At 48.8% G+C, this 7,741-nt stretch overlaps 1 protein-coding gene across 3 annotated transcripts in view; it reads right to left on the reverse strand.

Moving 5' to 3' along the window:
- Positions 1–7,291, reverse strand: part of Usp6nl (USP6 N-terminal like) — a 130,351-nt gene extending 123,060 nt beyond the window's left edge. Inside the window, exon 1 of one of the 3 annotated variants that reach the window (XM_087590240.1) lies at positions 7,217–7,291. The gene's annotated coding sequence lies outside the window, so the exon portion shown is untranslated. 3 annotated transcript variants of the gene reach the window in all.
- Positions 7,292–7,741: the final 450 nt, after the last annotated feature.

A 7,741-nucleotide genomic window follows, 5' to 3' on the forward strand; every position in this document is an offset into this window, starting at 1 on the left:
AGAAATGTCCAGAAAACTGTTTTAGCTGAGACACAGGGTCGGTGAATAAGGCAGAGCCATACTAGCCTTGGACCTTCACGAGTGTGCACACACACACACACACACACACACACACACACACCATACATACCATACACACACACCATACACACACACACACCACACACACACACACCATACACACACACCACACACACACACCATACACACACACACCACACACACACACCACACACACACACCATACACACACACACCATACACACACACCACACACACACACCACACACACACCATACACACACACATACCACACACACACACACCATACACACACCACACACACACCATACACACACACATACCACACACACACACACCATACACATACCACACACACACACCATACACACACACACCACACATACACATACACACACACACCATACACACACCACATACCATACACACACACACCATACACACACACACCACACATACACATACACACACACCATACACACACCACATACCATACACACACACACCATACACACACACATACCACACACACACCATACACATACCACACACACACCATACACACACACCATACACACACACACCATACACACACACACACACCATACACACACACACACCATACACACACACACCACACACACACACCACACACACACCATACACACACACACATACCACACACACACACACACACACACACCATACACATACCACACACACACCATACACACACACCATACACACACACACACCATACACACACACACCATACACACACACACACACACACACACACACCATACACATTCGAGAAGACCTGCATTTCCACAAGGGTGGAAGACCTTTGATAGATGCAGACCACCCCACCTATCTGCCTATAAGGCAACATACACCACAGGTAGTTTTAAGATGTTAAAAATACCAAGGAGATAAAATGGCACCAACACTTTGAACAAATGTTTGCTAATCGACTACTAAAGTGAACTGAGTGTCTACCTATAGGTAAACAATTCCACTTCTAGGGCAGCCAAAAGGAAGAAATTTATATAGCCAACAAAATACACGAGTAAGAATGTTCACCGGAGCTGGACTGTAGCAGCAAACAACGGAGAGCAATCCACACGCTTGTTAAAAGTAGAACGGGCTAGGCCACCATTGAGGCAATCTGTTTTCTGATGCTGGTTACTGCAGGATGATCCTGTGTGATTTTTAGAATCTTGTCTCTTCTAGTCAAAACCCAGGGCCATTTCCCCTTTCTTCACAAAGAGCATCTTACAACTGCCTTGAGTAGTAATTAATATACGATGGGCATTAATAGCACAGGAGTGCCAAGTCCAAGTGACAAGGACAATATAGCTTCTTTGTGGCTCACCCCCCACCCCCGACCTCTCTATTCTTGGGATCCAGCCACACAGCTTATGGGAACAACCTCGAGCCATACTGTAAGCTACATCTAAGTGTCCTCTCATTGACTCTGACACAGAATCAACCCTTCCTACAACAGTAGGTGTAACCCTCAAACAGCCCGACCTGAAATTGAGTGACCCAGACATAAGCACTGCCCATTGTTTTAAGCTACAATCATGAACAAATTTCCAGGTAGCCAGAGTAACTAAAACAAATCCTGGACATGAAAGGAAACTGCTGGACACAGCATTAAGTAAAATCCACTCACAGAATACAACGCTGAAGGAAGGAAACCAAACACAAAGCAGTGTATGTTGCATGGCACTGTTTCTTGAAAAACTAAAAATCTAAAACTAACCTATGGTGACAGAAAGTTAAATCCTGGATAAATTCAAAATAGGAAGACAGCACTGAGGGAAAACAATTGTAATAAGCCTCAGGGGCACCAGATATACTCTATAGATTGAACTGAGTTAATTATATTATAGAAATTCGTAGGGATATACATCTAAGACTAGTACACATTGTTGGATGCAAACGATACAACCTTTTTAAAGGGTATATTCAAGAACTAACAAGATACTAACGAGTGAGCAATCACCATCCAAGAGATTAAGAATCCCAACTAGAGAGTGTGGCACCCTTGGGCTTTTTTATCCCAGGACACTGATGCTGACCAAAACAGGTACCTGAGAGGCTGCACTGTACTTAGGCAGCCCTGAACACTAAAAGGCAAAGTGCCACAGTGTCAGAGAGACCAAGTGAACCATCCATCCCCTTGATCTCAATTAAGACCTCAACAAAACAAACCCCAAAAGGAAGGACAGCTTGGAAGAAAACTAGGGAGGGGGACAGGAGGGTTCCTGAAGCTCACAGGCTAGCGGCCCTCGCCTAATCAGCAAGGCCAGGTCAGAGTCTCTCTACCAAAACATGAGGAGGGCAGTTCCTAGGAAAGGCACACAAGGTTCAACTCTGGGGAGCACATGGGCCACATTCAATCACGTGCCACCCCTCCTGCATAAGTGTGCACCCACGCACAAAACAGTAATAATAGAATAACACAGCAAAATTCAGGTAAACACTGAGAGTAGTAAAACTATAATCCCAAATTGAAACAAAAAGAAAGAAGAAAGAAAGAAACAAACAAAGAAAGAAACAGAAAAAAAGAAAGAGAGAGAAAGAGGAAAGGAAGGAAGGAAGGAAGAAAATGTCATTTTTAGGAACTCAAGGCGAACCGATAAAGAATTTTAAGATTAAACTGCTCAGGTAAGACAGATTTCTAAACCATCCTCCACACCAATTCAATGTTTTTCTTTTGTGATTTTTATTTCACTTCGTCTTATCTTACTCCATTCATACTGATAAATTAAACTGCTGGAAAACCGACCAAGTGAAGAAGCCAGCAGCTCCCGGGGAGCAGGTGGTGCATGGATCCTGCAAGGCTGCTGCAGTGAAGCAGGGACATTCCCACCCCCACCCCAGTAACGTGGTAACATAAATTAATACACTGAGCGTCTGGACGACAGTCTGCTGCTGCCCTCGAGCACTATCTGTTTCTTAATTCAACAAGTGGAAGAGAGCTTCCGGGGGTGGAATACACACCTTCTGCTACACTCATTAAGTGTCACCAGGGCCCAAGGTGTACCTCTGCCACCAGGTAACTAAGTCATCTCTGTGCCGCCGAACCACTCAGGGAGACACCAAGCTCCAGAGTCCATCTTGATCGTGCTGGGAGCCAATGAAACAACCCCAACCCTAGACATTTTCCCTTAGGGTAGCCGGCTCCCAGAGTTTTGTGAAGACAGGGCATGTTTAAATAAGGTAGTCTAAGTCAACGAGGGAAAACAGAACCTCACTAAATCAATAATCAGCAATGACTACAATCTTGATTCTGGGAAGAACAAAGCCTGTCTTACTCAGCATTTAGTTCGAGTTTTACAGCTATAGAAACTAACAGTAACCCAAGAGCTCTAGAAGCAGACACTGCAGTGAACCGTCCCTCCCAGGTCTTGTGTGGCCGTGAGGATCAAGCAGACTGACTCACCCTCTGGGATGAGTAGGAAGCAGATGAGAGAATGGTTCAGGAGCTTCTCTTCCAGCAGTGGCGGTGCACACGGGCCATGTGGGGAACGCTCTCCTGTGACCTCCACATCAGTCACCCTCACTCTGTACTGTGTACACCCTTTCCCCTCGCCCTCAAATATCCCAATTTTATAAAGAAATAAGCTTTGAAGAATTGAGTCCTGAGGTGAGAGAGCTTGTAGATGATCCTAGCCAGCCGGGAATGGCCTCTGTGCCTCTAATTCCCACACCCTCTAATCCCTGTATGCTATGTAGGAGTATGCTACAGGTCAGACTCTCTTCAAATTGTGATTCTTAGGTTAATTGCAAAAAATGGTAGAAACCTTTTAGAGGGGAAAATGATTCTCTAATATATAATTAGATCACATCTGTAAATGGAGAATGCTTCTCACAAATTACACTGGAGGGGCAAACTGTAAGTCTGTGGTAATTATTCTGAATTGCACCAGTTACAAAACAAGGATGGTTAAAGTAGAATTAAACTCAGAGCCAGAAAAAGTCTCCTCCTCTCCACCTGAAGTAGCAACTCTCAAAGTTTTAGTATTCTAAATTCTTTGCCTTCCTAACGTTCCTCAGTTTCTCAACCAGAATCATTTTGTTCTCAATTTGCTAAAAGGTTGAACTCACTGGCTTCTTCCACCCATGCTTCCTGGCTACAAAACGTATCAATAATTCAGCAGGATGGAAAAGCTAGGCCACAGCAAACTGCCTGGCCCTGGAGACCCAGACTGGATCTGCTGGCTCCCACACAGGGCATGGAGACGATCAGTCAATATCCGCCCAACACCAAGTCTGACACTTCTCCTTAGGTACCTGTTTAACCAGACCAGTTGTCCTCACTAAGGGTTACCTGCACAACAAAACACCTGAAAGGGAGTAATGGCGGGCTGGAGAGACGGTTCAGTGGTTAGGAACACTTGCTGCTCTTCCAGAGAACTCAGGTTTGCTTTACATGACGGCCCACAACCATCTGGAACTCCAGTTCCAGGCGATCTGACACCCTCTTCTGACCTCTGAGAGCAACAGGCACTCGGGTGGCGCATACGCATAAATGCAGGCCACACTCGTACACATAAAATAACAAATCTTAAAATATATTTTTTTGGCCTTGTCAGTCATCAATGGGAGGAGAAGCCCTTGGTCCTGTCAAGGCTTGATGCCCCAGTGTAGGGGAATGTCAGGGTGGGGAGGTGGGAGGGAGTGGGTAGGTGGGTAAGGGAGCACCCTTATAGAAGCAGGGGGTGGGGGGATGGGATAGTGGTTTCTGGAGGGTAAACCAGGAAAGGGTTTACATTTGAAATGTAAATTTAAAAAATCCAATGAAAGAAAAAGTATTAATATATACACATATGTATATGTATACACACACACACACACACACACATATATATATATATATATATATATATATATATTTTTTTTTTAAGGCAAAAGGGTGCTGATGAATTATACTCACAGAACTAAGGACAACCCAAGCTGTCCAGTCTGCTTAAAAAGTGAGTGGCAAGCAGCACTAAGGCTCAGAACCCAAACTCTGAAAGTTAGACAAAGGACACTTCTTGAATACCTTTGTGAGACTGCCCCATTGTTCAACTAAGGGCACCTGTCCCTGCAATTAGGGCTCTGTATTCCCCTTACAAGTCAATTCACATTGTTATTAGTATCATTTCCTTTTCCATCAGGCTTAATGGCCTGAGGAGAGTACAAACTAAGGAGTGAACGAGAGGGGCGGCACACTTACAATTTCCCCTATAAAATTATGGCAAACTAGAAACTATTTTGTTAATTGTGGGGTCTTGGCGAGATGCGCAAGGAGACACTGTTCATTTTAGGCCAGTTTACTGATTATTAAGGCGACTTCAAGAAAGGGAAAACAATTTAAAACTCTGCCCTAGTTACCACCAGCACCGACAAAACTCCCAGAGATTCAGTATGGGAGAGAATTGGGCACGGGTCATCTCAACTGTACTGTGAAACTTTTCTGAGCTATGAAACAGCTGTCTCATAGATCTAATTATATAGGGAGAAAGAAAAGGAAGGAAGGGACAAAGGGACGAAGGAGATCCACGACTAAATTATTCCAGCAAGAATACTTAGACACTGTCCTTACAACTTCTTCCATTCGTGTCGCAGTATTGCCCCCACTTCACCAAGCCTTTCCAATCCATAAGGCACAACGCATATTAGTCTTAAAAAAAAATCATCTGGGGTGAGGAAATGAGTGAACAGAAGAGTCTACCAACGCATCTTTATTCGAAAATGCCGTGATGTTAGCTAACACCTTGTACGCTGATTTAAAGTATCTGTCGATTAAATGGAGTGTGTCTAGAAAAAGCCCAGAGATCCCGATGCTCAACAAACATGAACGTCCCATCACGGAGTTAAGACTTCTCCCATTCGCTGGCATTAAGACACCTGCGACCTACGGTGCTCATCCCCCACCCCCACCCCCACCCCAGCCCACCCCGAAACGCCGCCTCCCCGGAGCTCCAAACTCTCCAGCAAAACTTTGCAAGGGCGCACCGATTGCTAGGCTTTCCAGCTCCCTCCCTCGCGCCCATCCTCCCCGGGGCTGCTCCAAAGTTCTTGTGACATCCAGGCAATCTTTTTCAGCCGGCGAAGTTTGCCTGGGTCCTGCCCACTCGCGCTCCGGCAGGACGCAACTGAAACTTGCGAGGGAGACACGTCTCCCCGGGGACCGAAACTTGCACGCGGGGTGGCGGGGTTGAGGAGGAGGAAGGCGGCCAAAGCGTTCTGCCTCCCCGGGGGTCTGCACGCAGCGCCGGGCCCTCCGGGTCCCCCCGGCTCGCCCGCGCGCGCCCGCCCGCCTGTCAATCACACCGCATACCCCCCACGCGCGCGCGCAACAAGGCGCGCGGACTCCACGGGAGCTGGCTCCGTCCAGGCCGCGCCGCCGCAGCGTGTCCTCTGCCCGGGGCTGGGAATGGCGGCGGCCGGCTGCCCAGAGCCAATTCAGTCCTAGCCCCCTCGCCTTTAGACCCCGCCAGCCCCTCTAGCAACGGCTGAAGAGAAAAAGAAGTTACCTCCAAACGGTCCCAGCAGCGGCGACGGCGGCCAGTCGCGGGAGGCCGACAGGGTCCGGCGCGGCGGCGGCGGCGGCGGCTACCGCAGTGCCCTCCGCCCCATTGTTTCCCTTCCAGGAGGCTCCCGGCAAAGCCGAGCCCGGGAACCAGGAAGTTCCCCGGCGCGACACCTCCTGCCGCCGCCGCTATGGAAACGGCCCCCGCCTTCCCCAGGGCGGCTCGCCCGGGACCCCGCCTCCGCGCCGCCGGCCCCGCCCGCCTCACCGGCCGCCAACAGTCGCCGCTGCGGCCGCGGCCGCCGCCATCTTGGCGCGGGCGGGCAGCCCCTGCCTTCCCGGCGGCACGTGCGCTGCTCCCGCGCTCCCGCCCGGCGCGCTCCCGCCGGGCTGCAGGGGGAGGCCGACTTGCCCAAGCCCCTCTGCAGGAAGAGGGTGTCCGCGGACCCGGCAGCGCCGGGAGATGGCTCCAGAACTACGCATGGGCTTGGACCAATGCTGTGTCTGACACCTGGGGGCGGGCGACTGAGCAGGGCGCCTTTTGCAGCTGGCCCATCTGCTTGCCAGCCTTCAGACGTTGCCTACTGCACTTGGGTTTCTCTTGGAGTCATCTCCATCCGTGAAGTGAGAGGGAAAGCGTACCTGCTTCGTGGAGTTGTCCCCTGCACGAGCGAATGCTTGCTAGTGTGCGCACAATGAGTCTGTCAATAGAGTGGCGCTGTTCCTGACACAAGGTCACACAGCCAATCTCCAGGCCAAGTGTTCAGATCAGCACGACTTTAAGTAGGCTACCGTGTGCGAGCCTTTTGCTGCCTAAAAATGTGTTCAATGTTCATCTCTGGCCCATCTTTCTCTAGGTCAGCTTTCTTTTTTGTGTGTCAAGAGTTTTAATCTCCACGGACTTCCATTAAGGGATGATGTAAACTTCCCAACACTATAATTTGCTGACAGTTAAATGATTTATTCAATAGAAGCTGCAAAGGTTTGGGTGTTCGAGTAACTAAAAGGCTTCTGTCCTTGTTTCCAGGAACTAGAATTACTAAAGCTGGCAACTGTGCGCTGTTGTTACTCTCTCTTTCCCAGGCTGGTGAAACCTGACACTCATGACTGCGTGCTGTGTGCATTGAGGCAGAGAAGGGAGGCTGAGTCCTGGCCCTTCCTCAGCAT

This window comes from Rattus norvegicus, chromosome 17 (genome assembly GCF_021556685.1).
Source record: "Rattus norvegicus strain SHRSP/BbbUtx chromosome 17, alternate assembly SHRSP_T2T, whole genome shotgun sequence".
Lineage (NCBI taxonomy): Eukaryota > Metazoa > Chordata > Mammalia > Rodentia > Muridae > Rattus > Rattus norvegicus.